The sequence below is a fragment of the Chelonia mydas genome, chromosome 3, assembly GCF_015237465.2.
Source record: "Chelonia mydas isolate rCheMyd1 chromosome 3, rCheMyd1.pri.v2, whole genome shotgun sequence".
Lineage (NCBI taxonomy): Eukaryota > Metazoa > Chordata > Testudines > Cheloniidae > Chelonia > Chelonia mydas.
In genome coordinates, this window is record NC_057851.1 from 158,975,624 (window position 1) to 159,002,454 (window position 26,831).

Consider the following 26,831-nt stretch of genomic DNA (forward strand, 5'->3'; position numbering starts at 1 on the left):
GCAACAGAAAAAATACATTCTTTACATGCCAGAAATCCTACCATTCTATCTATTGTCGATGTTTGAGGATGTCATTTTTTATGCATAGATTTTATTCACTGAATTTTGATTGCATTATAGCCATCGAGAGAGTAACAGAAAGTAAAACAATTTCATTGACTTCTGCGCTAGATAACAATTTAAAATAAATACAGTGAAATCTGTTCTAACAGTTGCATTCAATGGGTAATCCCCAGCATTAAGCAGCCACTTTAAAATATCTCCATACAATTTCCAATGCAATTTTGTTTGAACATAACTTTAAAATAGTCAGCTTTAATTGGTGACCGATTTTTACAAATTCTGTAGATAGTCTTTTAAAACAGGATTCAGTGTATAGTCATTCTGGTAATGTCTAAGAAGAATATAGAGCAATAGAGAGATGATGGAAAAATTAGGCCTATCACACACCTCCAGACATATTCTTATTGGATTATACTTACTAAGAATAAACCTCATTCTGTGCAACTGCTTTGGCAGACGCTATGATCCTGTGAGCCAAATCCTGCTGTCCTTAGCTTCACTCAAGCAAAACTCCTGTCAAATTCAATGGGGATTTTGCCTCAGTAAAGACTGCAGGATTTGGCCCTCCATTCTGGTGCGGCTAGGGTTTCCTTGTGTGTAGAAAACCTGATTTGTTTCAGCCACTAATAGTCATTGCGCAAAGGCCAAAATGGAAACTTTAGACAATCTGGACAATGAAAGGAACACCTGGTAATGACAGCTTTTGAAATAGACTGTGCTGCTTAACACCTTTGTCAATAGGGAAAAAAAGGCCTTGTATTACTAATAATTTAAAATACAGGCATATTGAGGAACTTGTTCTTAATAGGAGGGAATGGAAAGACACTACTAAGTATTCAGATGGGTGAACTGATTTATGATTTGATTTTTAAATGTGAGGTGCACAATTACATATGCATAAATATTTGTAATTGCGTTCATAGTTTGTGTGTGCAGCTATTGTGCCTGCATGTGCAAATCAGGAAATTGCTTCTGAAAATGGCTAATTATGTTCAGTTTCCCAGTCTGCATGTGCAATCACAGTAATCGTGCACTCAGTTGAAGTACAGATTTGTTCACCTGTTTTTCTTGCACAGTAGTTGTGTTTCTACCATGCTTAAAAATCAGTCCCTTAAATTACACTACCAATATTTCAAAACAAAAATTGCCTTGATCAGAGTAATGAATGCCATGTGATGATGTCAAAGGGATATTATTGGCCAGTTTCTGCTTTCAGTTCTGTGCACTTGTATTAGCAGTAAGTGTAACCAATACCAGTATCATGGGAACAGAATCAGGCCCATTTGTTTTAACCAAACTGCAGCTCAGTTTGTCAACACTTTTTTGTGCCTAATTTTTTAGTAAAAGAGTGTTGTTTTTTTTAAATCCTCTGTTTCATAGAAACGCTACCTGAATCTCCACTGCCTTTTCCCGCCTTGTGGTCAACTATATTTATTCAAAATAGGTGTAAACTTTACTATTCCAATTTGGTGTAAGTTACTATGCATGTACAGACAGGGCGGTAGAGAATCAAGAGAAATATTATGGTCGACTGGCCAAAATTTGACTTACCTCCCAAAGTGCATTTTTTAAAGTATTCCCCTGATTATAAAGCAACAATCAGCTCCTCCCAAGTGAAGTCTACTACACTGTCAAATTTCCAAGCTCCTTTGCTGGACCACCCACTGATGAGAAACCCAGTGTCCTTCCATTCCCTTTTGCTGCCTGCCTATGAGCACGCAATTCTTTCTTGTGGAAGGGTTGGTCAGCAGACACACAGGGAATTTTGTTTGTTTTTAATTATTGAATGTAATGCTCCTGAGAAGGGCTAGATTGACAGTATAAGAGACTGAAATCTTCTTTCCACAAAATGGGTATAAAGCACAGGCAGTGTGGTTGCACTGTCCGGTCCCTGCACTTGTGGCTCAGCCATGCCCGAGAGGGATGACTTCTAGGGAGCAGAAGAAAAGTTCAGTTTGTTTACCCCACTTGGTGGCGGTCTTTGGCATTTGGAACCAGACTGATATGTAGCATGCTGTTGGAGCTTTGTTTTTAAGAGAGAGATTGTTTTTAACTACTTAGAAAACATTTGAGGATGAGCTTTTGCTTCGTATGGATTAAATTGTGGATTTGTTAGTCTTGACAGCATCCTTTATATAAAGATTTTAAAGATAGATAACAATGTTTTGTTTCCTTTAGGTTAGATGTATGCAGCTGATTCCTACTATCTTCCCAGCACCCAGAGAAAATTAGATACAGGGACAAATGTATCCTTGGTATAACTCCATTGGTTAGAATGGAGTTACAGCAGGAATGAATTTGGCCCCCTATGTCTTAAACATGTCTTTATGTATAGACAAGAATTTCAGTCCCATGCAGCATGTCAGAGATCATGCTGCAGTAAATCTATTCAAATGTAAACCTGTTCAATTCAATTACCAGTCTATAATAAAATTTTCTGCTACAGCCTCCACGTTGGTCACAGCAGTCTCTACCTGCTGATGGCACAGCATGCCTGGAAATTGACAGCCTAAATCTATTTACTAAAAAATTTAGTTGCAGACCCTGAAATAAAATCAAGTTTCAACAGCTTTGATAGGAACATCATATTCTTTACAGGAACTTCTGCACAACTGCCAATGTGTGTGATAGAAATCTGCACCAGAGTGTTGGCAAGCTTTTCTTTCTAGAACTTTTCTTGAAATAACTCTCCCTGTACATAATCAGAAATTACATATCCCTTCGTTTCTTTTCACAGCTTGGGAAGCTTATTTAATTTTATGATGTTGTCACTTCGTGTCATCAGCTTTGATGACAGCTGGCTAGAGGCGTCAACTTGTCCTTTGTCTTTGAGAAACAGGTTTACCCACTCCCCAGACTTGTCTGGTAAACACACTTCAGTCGTGATTTCAGCTTATGCTCATAACTTTTACATATAATGTTGCTACGTGCATTTCACCATGATATTATTGACCAGCAAGTTATTAGTTTTCAAATGATACCTTACTAAGGCATATATTGTACAAAGATTATTACAATAGTGCATAGGGTATGAATACAGGAGCACATTCCGTTGCGGATGGGCAATGCTCTTTGAACAGGAGGGTAAGGAAGCAGAGGGTCCATATACTCTTCATCCACTACATGTACCTGTGCATAAGTAGCCATAATCTGAACCTAAAAATTTAGGCCCAACATTTATCTACCCAGATTCAAGGGGCCACGTGGTTTAGTTGAGAAATTTCTCCTCAGTGTGAACAGCATATAATCAAGATCGCAGTCCCTCTTGGGAGCTTAATTTTTTTCCATATATGTTCCACTAACATTAGAGTCCTAGATTTATAGACTTTAGGGACAGAAGGGACCATCATGATAATCTCTTCTGACCTCCTACTAGGGTTGCCAACCCTCCAGATTATGTCATGTGATTAAATCTCCAGGAATACATCCAACCAAAATTGGCAACCCTACCTCCTGCACATTGCTGGCTACAGAACCTTGTCCACCCAATCCTGTAATAGACCTATAACCTCTAGCTGAGTTACTGAAGTCCTCAAATCTTGATTTAAATACTTCAAGTTACAGAAAATCCACTATTTACTCTAGTTTAAACCTGCAAGTGACCCCTGCTCCATGCTGCAGAGGAAGAGGAATACTCCCCAGGGTTTCTGCCAATATGACCTAGAGGAAAATTCCTTCTTGACCGCAGATATGATGGTCAGTTGGACCCTGAACATTTCAGCAAGAGCCAACAGCTAGACACCTGGGAAGGTATTCTTTACAGTAACTCAGAGCCCTCCACGTCTAGTGTTCCATCCCCATTCGTTGGGGATGTTTGCTACTAGCAGTCGCAGATCAGCTACCTGCCATTCTAGGCAGTCTTATCATACCATCCCCTCCATAAACTTATCAAGCTCAGTCTTGAAGCCAGTTAGTTTTTTGCCCCCACTGCTCCTCTTGGAAGGCTGTTCCAGAACTTCTCTCTTCTGATGGTTAGAAATCTTTGTCTAATTTCAAACCTAAACTTGTTGATGGCCAGTTTATATCCATTTGTTCTTGTGTCAACATTGGCGCTTAACTTAAATAACTCCTCTCCCTCCCTGGTATTTATCCCTCTAATTTATTTATAGTGAGCAATAATATCTCCCCTCAGCCTTTTTTTGGTTAGGCTAAACGAGACAAGCTCTTTGAGTCTCCTTTCAGAAGGTAGGTTTTCCATTCTTCACATCATCCTAGTAGCCCTTCTCTGCCCCGTTCCAGTTTGAATTCATCTTTCTTAAACATGGGAGACCAGAACTGCACACAATATTCCAAAAGAGATGTCGTCAGTGCCTTATAGGATGGTACTAACACTTCCCTGTCTCTACTGGAAATACCTCGCCTGATGCATCCTAGGATTGCATTAGCCTTTTTCATCTCCTCACCACACTGACAGCTCATAGTCATCATGTGATCAACCAATACACCCAAGTCTTTCTCCTCCTATGTCAGTTCCAACTGATATGTCCCCAGCTTATAGCAAAAATTCTTGTTGTTAGTCCCTAAGTGCGTGACTTTGCACTTTGCACTATTAAATTTCATCCAGTTTCTATTACTCAAGTTTTCAAGGTTGTCCAGATCTTCTTGTATGATATTCAGGTCCTCCTCTGTATTGGCAATGTCTCCCAACTTTATTTGTGCATACTCACTTTTTGTGCCAAGGTCATTAATAAAAATGTTAAAAAAGATTGGTCTGAAGACTGATCCCTGAGGAATTCCACTAGTAACCTCCCTCCAGCCTGACAGTTCACCTTTCAGTATGACCTGTTGTAGTCTCCCCTTTAACCAGTTCTTTATCCATCTTTCAAGTCTCATATTAATCCCCATCTTCTCCAATTTAACTAATCATTTCTTCTGTGGAACTGTATCAAAATACCTTGCTGAAATCCAGGTACGTTAGATCTCCTGCACTTGCTTTGTCTAAAAAAAAACAGTTATCTTCTCAATGAAAGAGAAGATCAGGCATGATCTACCTTTTGTAACACCATGTTGTGTTTTATCCCAATTATCCCATTGAAGGGTTAACTAAATGATAAGGAACTTTAATCTACATGACAGATATCTGGTTTTAGTATTTACCTTTACCTTTCCAGGTAATGGTTTTTAATAGCATAAAAGAAACAAACTTTCACAGAGGGCCAGTTTTTTTAGAAATTTTGTTTTTGTATACATTTTACAGCACTTTGTGTTTAGCCTGTTTCCCTGTTTTATAGTCAGTCAGTTAGGCCCAATCTTGCGAACACTTCCACATGTGCTTAACTATAAGCAAGTGAGTAGTCCTGTTGATGCAATAGGACTATTCACATGAATAAAGTTAAGCATCTGCTCGTTTGCAAGATCTGGTCCTTAGTCAGTTTTTGTTGTTGTTTGTGGTGCATCTTTCACACAGCAATAGGTAGGGAGAGAATTATTTAAAAAATAGAAATGTGTGATTGTAAAACCACATGAATTGATAGGGGTATTTACGGGCAGGTGTCAGACCTGAAACAGCTTTTAACTCATTTTTTGAAAATGACTGCCAGGTTTGGAATGATCTCTTTCAGACCTGTACTAGCTCTACAGTATACATTCCTTTGAACTTCATCCAAGAGAGTGGGGCTTTATAACTCTATGTATACAAGTTGCCACAAATGGCTAGAAGTCTCTCTTGTAGCCCTTGTATGAAGTTGGTTAACTGTAAAGCTATGCTACCCTCTGCTTACAGGCCATGCTCTGGTTTTCATGTAACTCTATACAGCTCCCCAAAAAGGAACCTTTCATAGGGCTTGTCAACATGGGGAAATTACTGCATAGTTATTCTGGCATAATTCTGCAATAACTATTCCTAATAGCTCCCCATGTGGAAACCGTATTCTGGAATAATAGTGACAATAGTGACTCACAGGCTGGAGTATTCTGAAATATAGGGTCCACATAAGGGAGTTATTCTGAAATAGCTAAATTATACTGGAATAGCTATTCCAGAATAGCTATGCTAATCAGTTTTTTCCATGTAGACAAGGCCTCAGTCTCAGTTATGGCTCTACCTGCATAGGAGCAAGGTTTAAAACTCATTAAGGAGTCAGGTGGATGGGTAAAGTGGAGCCTTATGTAGTTGTTGAGTATGTGAACAATAGTAAAGCCTTCTCTTGTTAGTGTTATGCTCTGCAGTACTTGTATAAACTCAGCACATGACAGGTAAAGACCAAAACACTTCCTATATGTTCGTGATCTTTGGAGCGGTAATGTTTTGTTTAATTGTTTCGGAGGTTTTTTTATGTCTGTTTTTAGTGGCTGGTCAGTGTCATTTGTTACCTGGGACTCTGATGTATATTCCCTAATTGGCTGATAGACCGTTGATTTATCATTTTATTTTTTTACCATGTAGGGACACGGAAGAAGTAGGTTTGATGCAAAATTGTTTTCGAGTTTTCCTTGTGAATGGCTGGTCGCTGCTAGTCAGTATCAACCGCTCTGTGACCAGTTAGAATGGAGAAGATGGCAGCATTTTAGCTTTATCACTCTGTTAAAACATGGAGGGACAGATCCTCACCTGGTGTAAATGAAAGTCAGTAGACCCACAATCAATTTACACCACTTGAAGATCTGGTCCATTATTTTTAGCCTAATAATAAAGTCTGTTTACCAAGTGAAGGGTTATTGTTAAAATCTATTTCTTCAGCACTTCTCCCTGAAGAATTGAGAGGACAATTTAAATGCTAGAGAGCTAAAGCCTTTAGGAACTCATTTGCAACCAGTTTTATAGTAATTTGAGATGTTTATCATGAAGGATTTGTGGGTCCTCAATCTATGTGTAAACAGCCCGTTATCCACCTGGTGACATGAACAACCTACAGTTCAGGAACCACCACTGTGCAGTCCTAGTCTCTTGTTTCTGAGTGTGCAGGTGCTAGCATGGTCATCAGCCAGCCAGCCTTCAAAAATAAATAGTAACTCTCTCTCCCAGCTGTGGACTGGCAATGCAGAAACCATACTCAGAAAAAAAATCTCTCTCCAAGATAGTGTTAGACTGCTGTGCTCACACATTTCCCAGAGTGGCTCTAAGATACAGTGTCACTTACAGTTCTCACTTATTAGTTTGTAGTAGCCTATCAAAAAGTGAGTACTCCCTTAAAAATTTACATTACCCTGTCTGTAGGCAGTGTCATGGCAGCAGCCAGGAATCCATCTGCTGCATGGATCAAGGACTTAAGAAATTATTTGTATAGGGTTGCTTCCTTTGCTCCTGGCTTAGGTATATTCTTGGAAGTTTGTGCATTTCCCTCAGATGTCCAGTTGAGATCACAGAGTTGTAGCAAGCTAGAAAATTGTAGTTGTTATGTAAACTCTTTGCTAGCATATGTTAGCATTCACAGCTGCTAAAGTATGAGGCCACAAATATTTTTGGGTCACGAGCCTTCGGAAATTTCATTCTTTCAAAAAGCACAAAACAAAAAAACAAAAACAAGCTTTTTAGGGAAAGATCTAACATTCTGACCATAAATTGTTGAACTCAATACAGGTATTACTGGGTGAATTTTTCTGGCTTGTGTTAGGCAGGAGGTCAGATTAGATGATCACAATAGTCCCTTCTGGCCTTAAAAATATTTGAAAATGACTCCTGCTCAGCAAAGAGACTAGACAGTATATATTTAGGCTCATGCAAATAGGTGCATAGCATCAGCTAGAAACGGATTAAGGCATGCCCTCAATAGCTAATAAATAAAACTAAGTAACCACCTTTATAACTAAAAATGTGTTATCACCAGAAAAAGCCTGCTTACTAAAATTCTTCCTCACAACATTTCCTTTGAACAGACCTGTGCATAAGATATTGCCAAGCTAAATTTCTTTCACAGGTCTAATACCATTAGTCTGCCAAGTAGAAAATAGATATTATTGTGAGGGAAGTTTTAGTTTCTACTGCCTTCAAAAATTAGAACAAAGGGAAGAGGAAAGCTTTAATGATATTCAAGGAAATACGTCTGTACTGGGTGACAGTTAATAAAACTGCATTGACCTCAGAGATATTTCTTATGCTCTCTCTTGCAATATTATACTTAAGGAGTTTCTTCTTTAATGCAGGGTATTAAACGAAGCTCCTGTGTTGTAATATCAAGATATGACACTGTGCATCTTCTGTTTGAGTCTCTTCTTGATATTAAAACTTTTCCATGTTTTTAATGTGTTGTAAAGGGTTTGATGTCTAGTGCAGATATTGCATTGGAGACTGCTTGTTTACCTGGGCTTCGGTTTTAATGCAGTGATACTCAGACTGAGACTCACAAGCAGCAAGTGTCTCCTGCAGCTCTTTGCAGCACATGGTATTAAAACATTGTGTGGTTAATAATTAAATCAATCTAAGTTGTTAACCAATCAAGATGTTTTTACTATGTTATTAACCAATTGTAGTTGATAAAATAGTAATACTTGGTATTTACTTACTAACAATACTTTGCTGTGAGAATTACATATAATATAGTAAATGAAACAATGAATTCACACTACTGTGATTCTTTTAGGTAATGTTGGTTGCTAATTTGGCTCCTGAACCCTCTCTGGCCACTCAGTAACAGATTTAAAGGTGGCTATTTTGTAACAGAAAAGCTTCAAAAACAGACTCCAACGAGAAACTGCTGAGCTTGAATTAATATGCAAACTAGATACCATTAACTTGGGTTTGAATAGAGACTGGGAGTGGCTGGGTCATTACACATATTGAATCCATTTCCCCATCTTAAGTATCCTCACACCTTCTTGTCAACTATCTAAATGTGCCATCTTGATTATCACTACAAAAGTTTTTTTTCTCCTGCTGATAATAACTCATCTTAATTAATTAGCCTCTTACTCCACCTTTTCATGTTCTCTGTATGTATGTATATATACATCTTCTTACAATATGTTCCATTCTATGCATTCGATAAAGTGGGCTGTAGCCCACGAAAGCTTATGCTCAAATAAAAATGTTAGTCTCTAAGGTGCCACTTCTGTTCTTTTTTTGAAATCTGACTATCAATGGTTTAATGTATATACCAGGATCTGTTCAATCTCATTGGAAAAAATGGAAACCAAGTGCTAAATATTGTTGGAATTTTAAGCAGACCTCTTGCTTTCTAGCCAAAATGTGATGTCCAAATTAAGACACTCGAACTGAGAAGCTAATTTGTCTGTCCTAAAATGTGTCCCATGACCATCGCCTTACCTGTAACTGATGGGTAAGGACAAACTGTTCTATTGCAGGTTTGTATTGCTGTTCAACTCACACAACAAGCAGATGCTATTCATCCATGAAAGAAGAGACAAGTCCTTGCAAATATTATAACTGAGGACATTCCTTTCGGGTTTTGAAATGATGTAAATTTACATGCAAATTAGGTCCAGCGCTCAGGCTCCCGCAAAGTTGTTATTGTCGTCCTTGGAGTTGCAGAGTTTGGGCAGCCCTGATTTAGATCCCAATTCTTCAAAGTGCTGTGCATCTTCCATGAGGTGTTTCTCAGTCCTATTAGCTTCAGTGGGAGTGGAACTGAGGTGGCTTAGCACATCACAGGGTTGATTCCTTAGAACCCAATTTGACTCCTGTTGAACTCAGTGTCAGTTTTTCCATTGACATTCATTGAGTGGGCCAGAAGTTTTAAATGACCATATGACATTTCATGTGCATATTGCTTTCCCATCAATGTGAGGGAGAATTCAATATGCATATGGAGAGCAATGCTGTTTATGGCCCTGAGTTTGGAAATCAGTTGCATTTACTGGAGTTATTTAAGTTTCAGAGTTTGTTGATTATGCGTTTTTAAGTGTTAGCTTCTGGAGTTTTGGGGCCAGAGCTACTGCTGGCTCAAGCAGGCACAGCTCCACTGGAATTATATACAATGGGTCCGAGCCACTGGAATCAATGGCAGAATTCCCAATGATGCTAATGGTTGCAGATTCGGGCCCACTGTCACCAGCAGTGAATGTGGCACATAATTGATTTCGTGTGTTGTTTTCTTCTTAATAAGATAAAATGTGAGAAATTTTGTATGGAATTAATAACTTTCAGTGAAGGCAAACACAAATCATAATTAACGCCCCCACACACTGTAGTTCTCCTTGTGGTAACTGCTTACACTGCAGTCCCACTACTTCCCTGGGATTAGAAGGAACAATATCTGTAGATTCACAGGCCTGCTCAAATTGGAATACCATTAAAAGTTAATCACTTTTTTTAGAATGAAAAAATTTTAGCCCAGTCACAGGCTTTTACCTGAACAGTCCCATCTGTCATTTTTTTTCCTTCTGAACCTTAAATGAGAAACTAGCATTTGTCTAATTTACTGAAAATTATTATTCTCTTTTTTTAAATATTCAATGGATTTAGCCTAAGGAGAAAAAACTGAGAACATTTGCTTATGCACTGGAAATACTGAGACAGCAGTGTAAGTGATATGGGGAGGTTGAGACAAGCCTGAAGGATGTAGGACTGTGTTTGTTATGGCATCTTTTCCCATGAGCCCTCAGACAAATGGCTGCCCTTTGTTTTTGCTCCCTTCCACCCATCACACATATATCAATATGGCACTACCATTTGTTGCAAAATGTTTGAATTTTACATAAAAGGGTCCTGCTCTACATTTGAATGAGAGTCATTTTGTAAAATGTTTCACCAGTTTTATTTTTGTTCCTTATTCTTTTCCATTTATGTTATGCAGATATCTGTACAATTCCTGCTCAAGGGGAGTAGGATTAGCATCCTGTGTATAGTATACTGAATAGTTTTGGCACTGAAGCATATGCAGCCTCTAAGCATAAAATGCTACTCTTGAGCCACATCGTTTCTCAGATTTTACCCAGCCCTTACTCTGGAAAGACTCTCATCAACTCAATAAGAGTTTTGCCCCGATAAAAGCTGAATAAGGACTACAGAATTTGGCCCAGAATTATAAGGGGTGAAGCGCTGCTATAGGAAATGAAATAAGTGCCAATGAGTACTTCCCGCATGGTACATGTACAGGCAAAACTTTGTTGTTTGGAGTGGGATTGGCACCAGTTTTGTTGGAATTTCAGGAACTCCGCCTGATCTCTTCAGTCTATCAAAGCAGCCAGGGTATCAAGAAACACTAAAATTACAAGCTGTAAATATCACATGTGATCTCATATGGTGCTATCCCTCAAGTATTCCATGGTTATAAATCTCTGCCTTTCTTCAGAAAGAGTTCCAAAAAACGTTTCACTGGGCTATTGATATAACTAAGCCGCACCCCCTCCTATCTAGCCAATTGACCTTTGTTTAGCTGCGAGGGTTTCTGCCAGTGTGCAGCATCTGTCAGTCCCACTCTCTGGGTCACTGTCGCAGGCCAGATAATAATTTCATTTGCAGTTTGTATCATGACTTTCATGGTTGAGAGTCAACAGACTTAAGTCTGAGCTACATCCACAAAATGTATTCTATGCCCGTGCACTTTTAGTTTGTTAGTTTTCACAGTGGTGCCTAATTAGTACCAAAAAGAATGTTTATGTGCCAGGTATACAAAAACAGAGCACAGCTAATAAATGATGGCAAAGTAAAAGCTGTGGTAATGCAATTTGAAATCTGTTGCTTTGCTAATGCATAATATGTCTTTTAATCACTACAAATGGAAGGGCTTGGTTATATTTTTGAGTCCAGAAAATCTATCACAAGGTCCATCAAGCTTTTAATCCTAAAAAAAGCTAAAATTACTGATGCTTTAACATATATTCACATGCAAACTGACCATTGAGGGAGTGATGATTCTTATTCTTAGCATAATATTTAGCATTTTCCCACTTTGTTCTTCCAAAAATCTTTCCTGCTCCAACGTGCTGTAATGGAGTTAAACGGCTAGTCTCTATTTTTAGTCCTTTGAAGTCTCTATTTATAGTTCTCAGATGTTGCCAGATATATGCCAACTCTCATTTTAATACACCCTGGCATACTTTAATGCAACAGGTTTAAGGTCAGTAGTTCTGCTCTTTGCACCCGACGTTAGAGTTGGAGAATGCCACCACAATCCACAGAGTTAATACATTTATTTAAAAGAAACCTACATGCTAAAATTCTTGGTGCACTTCCACCCCACTAAAAACATACAAACAGGGAGTAAAGTGTTAGTGGTGGCTCCTGTCTGTCTTCTACTCTGGGGTGGCCAGCCTGTGGCTCCGGAGCGACATGCGGCTCTTCAGAAGTTAATATGCGGCTCCTTGTATTGGCACCGACTCCGGGGCTGGAGCTAAAGGCGCCAACTTTCCAAAGTGCTGGGGGGGGGGGAGGTGCTCACTGCTCAACCCCTGGCTCTGCCACAGGCCGTGTCTCCACTCCACCCCTTCCCGTCCTCTCCCCTGAGCCGTGCCCTCGGTCCTCCCCTTCCCCCCCAGAGCCTTCTGCACGCCACAAAACAGCTGATCTGGAGGTGCGGGGAGGGAGGTGGAGGGTTGATCAGGAGAGCGGGAGGTGCTGGGGGTGAGGGAGCAGATGGGGGGCTGCTGACGTATTACTGTGGCTCTTTGGCAATGTACATTGGTAAATTCTGACTCCTTCTCAGGCTCAGGTTGGCCACTCTTGTTCTGCTCTTTTTCCTCCTCTCCAGACCTAGGCAAGAGCCAGTCTATAATTCTGTGTAAGGGCGGTACTCCAGCAAACATCTCTATAAAGTTTAATTTGAGTAAAAACTATAATTCTTGAGAATTCTTCCAGAACTTCCCCATAGGTTCCCACGGGGACTTGCGATACTAATAATTAATAGGAAGCTCTACTATAGTTCTTTAGCACATCCGCACTCCCCTTTCTCCTCTTATTCTCTTATTCCTTGTCATCTGTATGGATGGCCGACCATGGAGCTGTTATCCAAAGAAGGCTTTAGCAAAGGGGTGGGTCTTTGCATTTTGATCAGGCAAGAGATCAATCTGACCTCCTCTGGCAGGGAGCTCTGCTGCCAGAGCCCCACCTTTCCTGGTATTCTACAAAATCCATATAGGGATTACCACTTGGTCTGGTAAATCTCATTTGCATATGTCATAAACTCTGTGTCATGCCTGGGTCAGAGGCATCGAAGAGGTCATAGTGTGACTCTGACCCCAACAAAGTACCAGAGTGCATGAAGTCTGAAGATGGGAGCACGTTTATCATATGCTACCAGAATTGTTGACCTGCTGGATGAAGATGAAATATTAGCAGTGGTAGGAAGCAGTACTAGGAGGCAAAAAAAAAACAGCAACCAAAACATAGCTTCACTACAGTGTGGAAATACTTATCCAAAACATTTTAAAATGTTACTCTTGGTTCCGGGTTTCAGCCAATTCTTATTTATTATTCTGATCCGTCTCTGTCCCTCCCTTTATTGAAGCATTCACGCTTTTAGCTGCAAGAAACGTTAAACAAGACTAAATATTGAACAAAGAAAGTGAATGTGTTTCTAGAACATATAAATACAAATGTGTTTTTAAAAAAATCAGTGTAGATGCATTGGCCTTTGCCAACTCTTATTGAAAGATGTATCTGGAAAGTTTCCCAGATTATACACCAACCCTCTAATTTACAACTCAGATGGAGGATAAGGTAGGCTAGGGAAGATGTGACTATGACTACATTTATTCACAGGAGGGACCATACTCCCTTTCTCCTGAATTGCACCCAGAAGCATCCCCACTAAAAACAAACACCTGGCTGTGTAAGAAACAAATACAAGCCGGAGCACCTGTGAGCCTGATATACACAGCTGTAGGCATTGCTGATGCCGCTCCCTCTGCAAAGTGTACCTCATGTCAATTGCTTGATCTCAGGTGGGATGCAGGGGGATCCATAGGACAGAATGCAAATCTGCAGCACATTTAAAATGACCTGAGTTTCTTTTCACTTCTTCCTTTATCTTCTCTCCCTTTTATGCTTTTTGTTTTGTTCTTTCCCCCCTTCATGCTATAGCTGTGGCATTGAACACTGATGAGAAAATACTTAGTGCAAACATCAGTCCTGTAGGCAGTCTTTCTTTTTCTTGGCACAGTGGGAGAAAGAGGCATTAATTTCTTAGGCACCTGACATGCACTCTATGTGAGCAGTACTGCGCTATTCAGGCTGGATGACTCTATTTCCTCCTGGGCATCCTGGTTTTTGCTGAGGATACCCAGGTAGTTGAGATAGTTCAGTAACAGCTCGTCTCTAATTAAAATACTTGTTATGAAGGGTTCTTAAACACAGCTGCTTAATGAAGTTAGAAAAAGCATTTGGATGCAGAGTGTGAAGGCTTCAAATGTTGGCGTTTCTCTCTAGGGAGAATTGTTCAGTCAGAAGGCATTTTGAATTGCTAGCAATCCATTCCATTTTGGTCCCATTTGTTTCCTTTAATTTCCTGCCTTTTTAATGCTGGTCAGCTGAAATAAGCCCTCTTTCCCTCTTCCTCTCCCTCCCCCTTTCCTTCATGGAATGGACCGTGACACGTGCCTGCAAAGTGGCTTCTTGGGAATTTGCAAGTCTTTGAATGCATTATCTGATTAAAGGGATGCATGTGTCTTTAATTCTCATCTGCAGTTCCACCTTTGACCCCATCTGTTAAAGTGGAGAGGAGTTGAGAGTCAGCAAAGTCCCATATTCAACCTAGATAAACTGAAGTGTGTAGATTCAGATGCTTTAACCCTTTTGGTGGCTCCAAAACCTACATGCCTAATTAAATCACAGGTTCGATAACAAAATGTGGCAAGCCTAGTCTCTGAAACAAGAGAATTGTTTGGTTCTTTTGAAATGATTAGCATGAACCAGTCTAATCCTGATTTCACCTTTATATTAGGAAATCAAAGCAGCAAAGAGCATTTAGCATCAATAGCTATAAATGGTTGTAATTATTTTTCTTAAAGGATAGCTTAAAGAACGGGAGTGGGAGTCCAGAACCCTGGGTTCTATTTCACAGGCTTCTGGAGCATGATAAACTAAATTGTGAGTTTATAAATCCTTGTGTAATTCTGGGTTGGATTTTCAAAAGCCACTGACTTTCAGTGAGGCTTGTGCTCTTATGTCATTTAGGTTCTTTAGAAAATCCTGTCTTCCAAGTCTAATTTGTGCATAGTTAACACTATTGCATTTGTATAGCTGATCACTTGTGAGCACAAACTGCCCTATGTGCACATTAAATTGCAGTAAAAATTTGCACAAATTAGATGAACATTTGTATGCTAATGTATATGCATATGGTGTAGGAACACAGGTCTGAGGCCTCATTTATTATTTGTGAAGCAATTTAAGAACATTGCCCAGATGGTGCCATAGAAGTGCAAAGTATTATTAAAGTGGTGTTGTTATGCTAGTGAATATTGCAGAAGGGAATATGACTGTAGCTTTTTTTGCTAATAGTATGTATTTACAATAGGAAGATGTCGTTGAAGCACTTAATGTTTCTGGAAAATGCTTAACATAACTGACTAGAATACCCCTTTGCGTTTGGCACTTTGGGGCATTTTTAGATCTCATCCAATCATTTAACTTTCACTTTTTTAACATTTAGCAAATCATTGGAAGTACTGTCACTATCCCATACCAGTTACCATTTTTCAAATGACGAGAGCCAAATTGTACTCCCACTTACATCCATTCAACTCTATTGATTTCACTCACGAGTGCAGAATTTGTCCCCTAATTTCGCTTTTATTTTTAAAACTAGTATATGCATATGCAAAGAGATACATGCAACATTGAACTGTAACTAGAAAAAATACATATAGATAAATAGCACATGGATAGACTGTTGGTATATCTGTTGTAAGTAATATTGTAAATAGGATCTGGCTGTGCTGGAATCTAGGCAATATGAGTTCAATACTAAAGTGTTCAGGTTGCACCTGAGTTAGCCGGAGCCTGCCAGTCTCTGCAAGCCCACTGAGAGCATCTGTCTCGCCACCACCTTTCTCATGCTGTGTCCTCCGCAGGCTCTCTCATTCTTCTGACTATGAGCATAAATCATCCACCTGTCAGGAGCTCTTGCTGCCTGGATTATGCAATGTAGCTTTCATTTGAAGATGGTGTGAGCAAAAGATTGCCACAAATGGTTTGCATTCATTTTAATGCCACTCCAGCATTTCCTTAGCTTTAATGAGGGATCGGGGTGGTGACGACTCTCTGAGACAATGGAAGTCCTAGAGATCCCAGGCTTGCTTTGTATATTGTATGGCCTAGTTTAGATTTCTTTTTTTCCCCCCTTCTTTGCAAAGAAATGAATGGCTTGAAAATTCAGGCAAAGAACTGGTGGTGCACAATGCCAGCTGTCCACAGTGCTGTTTATTGGCCTTATACTACTTCCCCCCCAGCTGAGCAATGAAGAATTTAAAAATCAGTCATGTTTAATGTTGATTGTCCATTTATGCTGTGTCTAACGCTGTGTAATATCAAGCTTTTTGTCTTCACTTATGTTTAGTTTAAAATCACAACCTTTGCAATTTGCTTAGTTACAGATATATTTGGTGACTGCTATACTGCTGACAAGCATAGAATAACATGCCGTACCTTCCTAAGTTAAAGTGTGTGTTTGTGTGTGTATAAAAAAACCTGAGAACCACAACACTTTACCTTGTAATGAAAGCTCCCCCAAGAGTGGTTTTTCTTTGCCCTTTGGTTTTCCTTTTATCAATCCCATCTACATTGTCTGTCTGCATCTAACCCAGGCCAGCACCCACTAGAGGCACCCAACACCTTCCAGGAATGCCCTTTAGTTTATAGGCTTCTTGGGGGCATTGACCTTGTCTTCTTATTAGTCTGCAAAGCAACAGACGTTATATAAATAAATAATAGCAATACATAGACATTATATTAAATCATAATTACAAATGATTAGTAGACTCCAGAGGAAATCCCAATGTTTACTTTCTGCTGTATACTGAGCATCCCGGGTTTTTATGAACATGGCAGGGCATTAACACTAGAACTGGCAATTGAATGAGGTATATTAAATACAATATGGATGGATAATACTTTTTCACTTGCTGAATAAAGCACCTTAAATGAGTTTCTCACAGTGCTTTATAAACTTTAATGATTGATTTATGTAAGTCTCAGAGCCCTCCTGTGAAGAAGGTAAGGAGTAGCATTCCCATTTTACAGCTGGGTAAATGGAGACAAAGAACAAATGAGGGCAGGTCTGCAACACCACTTAAGTTGATCTAATTTATGTTATTGAGGGGTATGAAAAGGACGCCCTGAGCAATGTGACCTAAGCGCTGTCTGCACCGGCGCTAGGTCAGCGGGAGACGCTCTCCCGCCAACATAGCTTCCGCCTCTCGCGGAGGTGGAGTAATTATGCCGATGGGAGCGTGCTTTCCCGTCGGCATGGAGCATTTTCACCAGATGCACAACAGTGGCACAGCTGTATTGGTACAGCTGCACCACACTTCTAGCGTAGACCTGCCCTAAGTGACTTACCAAAAATCACACATGGAGGCCGTGGCAGAGCTGGAAACAGAACTCAGGCAATGATTGATTTAACCCCTTCTGTTGTGCTGGTATATGATTCAAAAACCCTTTCCCACCTAGTCTATTCCACATAAGGGCAAGAGGTAAAAAAGAATGTTCCCTCACCCTCCACTGCCAGCCCTTTAAGCTCCTTGGTTGTGGCACTGGATGCAAAAATACAAGAAGTATGCAGGGATTCACTTGGCTTGGTATCCAAATGCTCAGAGACAGGGGTGCTGGAACAATTTGTATGGGGGTGCTGAGAGCCATTGAACCAAACTGTAAACCTGTATATAATAACAGGTTTCAGAGTAGCAGCCATGTTAGTCTGTATCCGCAAAAAGAAAAGGAGTACTTGTGGCACTTTAGAGACTAACAAATTCATCTGATGAAGTGAGGTGTAGCTCATGAAAGCTTATGCTCAGATAAATTTGTTAGTCTCTAAGGTGCCACGAGTACTCATTTTCTTTTTCCTGTATATAATGGAAACCACTTCAAACCAGGGGGTGCAGCAATCTAGCAAATTTAAAGCAAAAACTAAGCAACAGACATTGTTTATAAAAATTATATACATCTTTTTACTCTTTCTGTCTTTTGACAGCTAGATGTTACCTCTTGTTTACCCACTGTCCCAGTGCTTAGCCCATCCCGCTTAAAAGCCAGTGTGTCACTCAACATGGGAGTTCTAAATTCCAGCCACTGCCACCCTGCTCTAACCAGGAGTCCCCAAGAGATAATGTGTTTAAAGTCTTTTGTTACTTACAGTTTTTTACATTTGCCTCTCCATAATAGTCCTTCCTGTCTACATGTATCCCTAGCTCTGGTATTCAGAAACATATAATGATGAGAGGATTCCTAAAGAGGAAGTCAAATTAATGTCATTTGCCACAGGAAAGACAAAGTAGTTTATTTCAGTGTACATGCACAACTCCTGTTGATTTTAATGTGGGTTACCTGCACAGATCCAATAGGAAAATGATCTGCAATATCCCTTTAAATCTTTCCCACTCTGTTTTTTCCCTTTCATGCAGAAAGTACCCCATTCTGGACATCTCACCAATGCAAGAGAGTCCCAGAAAATTCAGGAAAAGCTTTCACAGATGATCAGTGACATTGGTGGCAGCCTGACTGTGGACATATTGCTCTGCAGCCTGTCCACCGGTCACAAATAATTACTGTGCTTCTCACTTGAAAGCACTGCATGCATACATGTGCTTCCTCCCTCATTTTCAAAGGGACAGAATTTTATACAACCCGGTCAAGCTTAACTAGACCACACAGAGAAAAGGAGATTTTTAATAGGCTATTTGGAAAAGAGTGAAGACCCTAACTCGTGAAATGTGTAGACTTTGAGATCCTTATTTTGAGCCTTATTTGCTTCTGGTTAACAGGCTAACCTCCCATGCCATTCCCTCCCTCTCTCAGTTTTAATTTGACGGAAAGCCTGCAACACCACAGGTTTATGTAAAGCCTCCAGTGGACTCAATACCGAATAAAAGATTTGGGGTTTTTTTGCTTTGACTTTACAGATAAGTTTAAATTCTTACATATGAAGGAAATGGGAATATTTGAAGATGAAAATGCAACACAACACTGACAAAATCAGATGAGAAATCTCACTCTTTTATCTATGAACAAATTAGATTTATCATCAGAAAAGCATTCTCTTTTCATTTTCTGAAAGGTGGTTTTTGACAGACCCTTTGCAGTGGACGTCATGCTCACAAAACATGCTGTCACAGGGCTATTTGAATATGGTGACAGGCTCATTATCATGTTGAAGACAACTGACAACACTGCAGACTAGAAATGGACAGGCTTGCCAATCAGCTGTTGAAAGGATTGCAGTTGAAATAGGGTGTTTTTGTTCCAAGAACAGTAGTACAAATTGACTACATTAATTCTTTTTATTATAGTCGAGTACGCTGTAGTTAAGGGTCCGTCACTGTTTCCATTATAAATCCCTGTTTTCAAGGGTTTATTAGTTGGCCATAAAAAGAATTTTAAAAAAAATTGCTCCTGCTGACATTTGGCACTAAAAAAAAACCAACCTTGCACTGGGAGAACAAAATTTGTGTGTAGTGGAGGAGGGTACATTTTCATAACTTTTGTGGGGGGAGAAATGGCCTGATTTTTAATTGAAAATTATATAAAGCAAAATGTATTATTGTTTTTACAGAACCATACATGTCCAAATAGTTTTATAGATAGGTTCCTGCCTGAAGAGCTTGTCCTTTAAGGACCCAGTCCTGCAAACACTTTTTTCAAGACATGATGCTTGCTACTATGAGTAGTTCCATTGGTTGCCCTGGTTTCAATGGGATTAGTACATTAGCAACCACCATGCCCAGTAATAAGTGTTAGTAGGTTCAGGCCTTTAATATTTTAATATTTAAAGTTTAATATTTTTGGACATTCTTTTCTTTTTTTATAATTCAAAATTTCCTATATTTTGAAGTTATTAATCCAGAATGGTAACTGAGGGCCTTAGGTTGTATTTGATAGATAGTTCTGAGTTTCGTATATGGATCAACAATCTAATGTGGACTGCATATTTAAAGTGAGATAATGAAAAAAGAGGTTACCATGAATATATGTCTTATGTATGTTATGTATTTTTCTTTATTGCACACACTTCAGGTCCTGAATGTAGTTCCATGATATTCAGTGGCGGGTCTTGATTTTAAAATTACACTCAGTCTGGCTTCCCATTTTATGCACAGAGCTTTGCAGGTTAAAATAATTTTGGTTGTAACTTGGTAGGTACAATTATTTGCAGGCACAGTTGATGACAACCTGGTTTCCAAGGTTTGGTAGTTAGATGATTGTCAGTTGCGCACACACATACATATGACTGTGGATGCAAAAGTGAAAGACACTTTTGAAAATCAGGCGCCCAATTCCATTTGCAAAGTCAGAGTCATACGTCATAGGAAGAATGCCAGTTCACAGTAAAAGGTAACAGTGTCTTTCAGAGCCATTACAATCTATCAGGTCAATGTGCATTTTCAAACTCCTTAAAAATTTATAGTAGTTCCCTGATCAGGTCAGTCGTCTGTGTTCCAAGAGGGGATTTATATGGATTCATTAGTTAATATTATTGATAGCACATTTAAAGATTTAAAAAGTGCTGTTCAAGTTGGAATTATTAAGAAGGATTGTCTTACCTTTTTTTCCCTTTGGATAGAAAGGAAATGGAACCACAAAAGCTACAGGTGAAGTCTGTGGTAGTTTTTGCCATTGACTTCAGTGAAGCCAGGATTTCACCCCTCTAAAGGAGAGTGTAAGTCTAATGCTTAGAGCAGGGGGACTGGAAGTCAAGACTGATTTCTATTCCCAGCCACTGACTGGGGCAAGTCACTTCACCTTTGTGTGCTGCAATAGAATGGGTAAACTAATACCCCTCTAGCTATATGGGTGTATGCCATTATTATAAAACACACAAAAACAAGTTAATCTGGAGTTAGCCTATTTCATCCTATTATACCCAGCGGTGAACTGGAGCCAGTTCGCACCGGTTCGCTAGAACCGGTTGTTAAATTTAGAAGCCCTTTTAGAACCGGTTTTTCCATGAGGGACAACTGGTTCTAAAAGGGCTTCTAAATTTAACCGGCCAAAAGTGGCGCCTTAGGCACCAACTCCATGGGTGCTCCAGCCCTGGAGCATCCAAGGGGAAAATTTGGTGGGTGCAGAGCACCCACCGGAAGCTCCCCACCCCACCCCTGGCCCCAGCTCACCTCCCCTCCGCCTCCGCCTCCTCCCCTGAACGTGCCGCCCCGCTCTGCTTCTCCGCCCCCTCCTCCCCCCCGGCTTCCCGCAAATCAGCTGTTCGCGCAGGAAGCTGGGGCGGGCTGAGAAGCGAGCGGCGGCTTCACACTCAGGCCCTGGGAGGCGGAGGTGAGCTGGGGCGGGGGGGGGTGCGAGGAGGGCCGCCCGCACCTCAGCAGGTAACCCGGTGCGGGGGGGGGAAGGCACGCAGGGGAGCCGCTCCCCGCCCCAGCTCACCTCCGCCTCCCTGGGCCTGAGTGGGAAGCCGCCGCCTGCTTCTCAGCCCTCCCGGGCTTCCCGCCGAACAGCTGATTCGTGGGAAGCTGTGGGGGGGCACAGAAAAGCAGAGTGGGGCGGTGCGTTCAGGGGAGGAGGCGGAGCGGAGGTGAGGTGAGCTGGGGCTGTGCTCAGGGTGGGGAGCTGCCGGTGGGTGCTCTGCCCAGCCCTGGAGACCCACAGAGTCGGTGCCTAAGGCGCCACTTTTGATGTGATCGGTGGGGGGAGCAGCCGCTCCCCCGCCCCCCCCCCCCAGCTACGCTCTCCTGCCCCTAGGAGCCAGAGGTTCCCCAGGTAAGCACCGCCGGGACTCCCCACCTCGCCCCGGGCAGGTCCCTCTGGCTCTTAGGGGTGGGGTGGGCACCTACTACTGTGGCCCACGAGACCCTCCTGCCCAGATCTGGGGGCAGGCAGGGGACAGGGGAGGGGGGTAGATGGGGCAGGGGTCCTGGGGGGAGGGCATCAAGGAACACAGGGGGTTGGATGGGGCAGGAGTCCCGGGGGCAGGAGTGCGCAACGACCCCCGTGTGGGGTGAGGAGGGAACCAGTTGTTAAGATTTTGGCAGCTCATCACTGATTATACCACTTAGCATGTTAAAAAAGAAAAGACCCACAAAGCTTTACACCCCTTGAAAAGCATTCAGATATTATAACATACGTTCTGTTTTAATATTTAAATCTCCTTTTATTTTGTATGGTGAGGGGGCATGTCTCCATACCAATTCAGATTCGTTATTGGATAAAAGCAAAATATCATCATTGAATATTATTTTGAAGAGTAAATAATTAATATTTTCCTATTGAACCACAAGTTACTTCATAGCAAACAGTCCATATCTAGTCTAACAGAGGAGTAAATATCATTGTTTTTGAACCATTGATCCTTGTCATTGTAATCGTATGTACTGCTTTCATTGATCCATTGATACAAGTGTTTACTTTTGAAAAGAAAACAAAATAATCATTTTGCCAACCTTGGTGGGAAATAAAAGCAACCTTGGTGGGAATAAACTACTCATGAGTAGTTATCTGATTTTTACTCTCAGCAGTTGAAGTCACCAAGTTAAACAGCTCTGTGAAGAGTTGGAGACGGTAAGAGGATCATTCAGTCAAGAAAGGATTAAAAATAATGCTGCACAGAGAAGGCATGTATATGTAGAGCAGAGACACTGGTTAAATCAAGAAATTTGCTCCATTTAAGCACAGCAGGATAGCAAAAATACAATTTAATTTTATATTTTACCAAGTACAAGAAGTAAACTTTCTGATAACTAGGTTATAAAGCCTGGAGGATATCACACTATTATCAAAACACAGTGCCAGCATGGTATTATTTTTTTGCAGGGATGACCTAGTAAAGTATGCTACCACCAGGATAAAAGTTGCCACCTGTCCTTTATTATAAAGGACTGTCCCTTACTTAGTCTTATAATAGTGTTATAATTAAATGACACCATTATCCCATTTATGTTGAACAAATATGCTGCCAGAATCCTATAGTCTTATCGAGGTACTCAGGAAAGTGACTTAATTTGTTCCATCTACAGCCAAAAAATAATAATATGAATCTGGTCTCTCATCCTAATCTCTAACCCTGCATGGTGTTGTAGAATATTAATTTTTTTATGGCACACATTGTAAAACTCAATAATTCACAAGATGGAGCAGAGTGAAAGTGGAAAAGCAAAGTGGAACATAGCCCCTGAAGTCTGAATCTGAAAGTGTAGGGACAAAACAAAATACTAATACTTCCATAGTTCCTCAAGCCAAGGATCTCAACAAGCTTTGCAAACATCAGTAGATTAAAAGTCACAATATTCCTTGAGTGGTATTATGCCATTTTATAGGTGGGGAAACTGAGACATAAAGAGGTTCATTGACCAAATGTGTCACAGAAAGTCTTTGAGAGAGCTGAGAATAATACCTAGATCTCTTGTGCCCCTGTTCTCTACTACAGGAGAGCAGAAGATGACAACAAATAGGTTTTGGGAAAAGAGAAAAAAGGAGGGGTGGGTTTTTTTGTTTGTTTTTGTTTTGTTTTTTTAAAAAGCTTTATAGTAGAAGAAGAAGAAATATGAACAAGAACTAGAGGGAGAAAGGATAAGCTTGGGGAGCAGGCGAATGAAAGAAGGACAATGGGAAGTTCAGAAGAACATCCAAAACTTAAGTATCTGAACCGCTTGAGTCTTCAAATAGGACACAAAAACCTCTCTTGGGGCTGGAAAATACCAAAAACAGCTTTTCTCAGTATACTCATCACTTCCAGTCCTGATCCCTGTTACAATCTGGATGCAAAGGTGATCAAACATTACTAGAAAATGTTAGCCAAATATTTCAGAAACTCAAAGTTCTATATAAGTCCAATTCTGTTAAAAAAAAAAAAAAAGTGTTCCACGTGATTTAAGTGCAGTGTATTTTAGATAGCATGAAGAGGCATGTGAGATGGATGGGTAGGACTGGTTCACTAAGCAAATCTGGAGCTTTTGCATTGTTTTGTTCTCCATGTTGCCCATCTCTAACGATAACAAAGTATCGGTGCCAGCATGATTGGCTCCATTTTCTGGTTTGCAACACTTCTTTTCTTTCCATTGTAGTAACATGTTTTCCGACAGCAGGATCAGATTACAAATTTTACTAAAGCAGTGATTCTCAAACTGTGGTCCACGGACCACTGGCTGTCCACGAGCTCCATTCAGGTGGTCCATGGATAGTTCCCTCTAAGCTGCGTGCCTGGGCAGTCGGACATGAGAGAATGAAGGGCCACCCACCTAATTAGTGGAGAAGAGGGGGAATTTGGGAATTTATGCAGGCCTGCGGCGGCCAGAGAAAGAGGCGACTTTCCCCAGCTCCAGGGCTGCGGCTGCCGGGGAGAGACGGCCCTCCTTCCCAGCCCCAGCTCGGGGGCTGCCGTGGCAGGGAAGAGAGGGCACATCCATCACATTATATCAGTAAGACTACTGATATTAAAATATGAATTGTGTGCTTTTATTTATAGAACAAAAAATGTTAATTATTACAAAAAAAATTGTAAAGCACATTTATCCAAAACACTTTACAATAATTAGCTAATGGTAGAAACATTTGGAAAGATCGTTAAGTGGTCTGCCGAGACCTTCAGCAATTTTCAAGTGGTCCGTGAAAAAAAAGTTTGAGAACTACTGTACTAAAGCATTCTGGTTAAAGACTGAATGGATTGCCTCTATTTGCCTTCTCCAGCCTTTGGGCTTTCCTGCACCTTTGAGTTTTTGTGGAGAGGAGGGAAGAAGAATTGAAGTGAAAATGGAGGTGGTGGGTCTAACTGCCTGGTTTCTCAGTCAGCCAGCATTTTTTTAATGTCTGTGTAGTATATTAAGAACTCAAGCTTTATGTAGGCATTACTGTATATTAAAGCCTTTCCTTCCTTCGGGGGATTGACCAGTCAAGAAATTAGGAGTAATATGAGATTTAAAACTGGTATTATCAGGAGCCCACAGCTCTCCTCTCTTATTTTCCAAAAGGTGTACATTTAATTATTATTATTATGGGTAAATGGAATGCTTACGAATATGGAGACACTGGCTGTAAAACTGCAACCTTTTTCACATGAGTATTCCCTTCAGAGGTGCTCAGAGGCTATGATGATGGAAGTCATGTAAGCACACAGATTAATAGAGGCTGCAGCAGAGGTTCTAACAGCATAGTTGAACCAATTTCTAAAACAGCCCTGCCAGTGCACCTCAGGCCTGACCTACAGCCCTCTCTTATTCATTCCTGGGTCTCTTATGAACAGGGGCTGCCAATTATGCCAATGTGTGGTGGTTGTGTTTGATGAAGACAAACAAAAGAAGGGGTGTTTTTATATTGCTTATTGCCAGGGGGACGCATGGCACTTTATGAACACAAAGTAAGATGTAGTCAATCCTTCAAGGAAAGTGCTATCAAATTTGGACTGCTGAGACCAGTAAATATATCTCTGCCTGTTACCCAAGGAATGCTTTGAACTCAAGTCTCCAGAGATGAAAGCCTAAGGCACTATCCTACTGCAGTACCTATTTAATAAAAAGTATGTGTTTAATAAAAAGCTTTAGATAGATGCAGGTGAACATTATTTGGTTAATATTGATTGTTTTCCTCCTTTGAAATAGGAATTGTAAGAACTTTGATAAATGAATTGAAAAGTTGTCTAGGTTCACTGTAGCTTCTAAGGATATCTGTGTAACCATTGCTGAAATGCTGTTTTGGAGTTTCTTATAGCAATAGCCTCAAATCATAGCAAATGTCCTTATGCCTCCCTCAGAAGAGTAGGGTGGAAGTTCACGACTGTCACAAATGCTGTTCAGTATTGTGTAAGTAGCGTATCCTATATCAATGTACACCAGTTTCTGCCCTCAAAGGGCAGCTCTAAAAGCAAAACCCTTGACTGTAAATTTAATCTTAAGAATAATTAAAATATTGTATAGATGAAAGTTTGCTTAATAATTTCCAGAGCTTTTCATCTTTTTTCAGTTGAAACATAAAACCAAGACAGTAAAAATTTTTACTGATTAATAATCCCATGGTCAATTTCCCTGTTGTCCTGGCCACATTCCACTATGAGCAAATATCTAAAATTTCCACTTTTTCTTGGGGAGATTTTCAATTCACATTCTAGCTTTAGTTGTATCCTTGTTTATTCCCTGTCCTAACCTCCAGAGCAACACTGCTCTGCATGGTTAAAGAACTGCTGCATTTCTCCCTGAAGTGAAGATATTTCAGTGATGGGTGATCCATATCTAGGTTAGTCTGTAAAGTACTTTGGGATCTTTCTGGAGGAAAGGTGCTATGTGAATGCCAGGCATAACCACTAATAGGCATGGTCTCATTTTCTGTCAGAAACCTGAATTTTATTGCATTACTATATGTTCCCCTTGCTTTTTGTTATACTTCACAACACCCGTATTAGTCTTGTCCATCAACAGAACACTTTTATTTTTAATTTCCTCCGAGAGTTCAGGTGCATATTTCAGTAAAAGGCGGCACATTACACATAGAATGACTATCCAGTTTCACTGAAAAATCAGTTACAGTCAAAATGATTGATAAGCATAAACATTTTTCGTCATTGAAAAGTTCTTCTGATCAGCTTGTGTGAACTGAGGCGCTACTATGAAGCCTAATCTGCAGTCCAAAAAGACGTGGTGATTTTCTCTATCTTTAGACTCAGATCAATGCTTCCCCCTTTCTTTTTTTCCTCTTCTTGATTATCCTTCCAAAAGGTTGTATTAGGATAGAATCTCAGAGGGTCCTGAAGCTGTTCAGAAAGGGGGCTCCTATTACTTTT

General features: G+C 40.4%; 1 protein-coding gene across 9 annotated transcripts in view; it reads left to right on the top strand.

Moving 5' to 3' along the window:
- The window catches only part of ESRRG (estrogen related receptor gamma), a 533,318-nt gene that overhangs the window by 390,955 nt on the left and 115,532 nt on the right, over window positions 1-26,831 (top strand). The gene's annotated exons all lie outside the window — the stretch shown is intronic.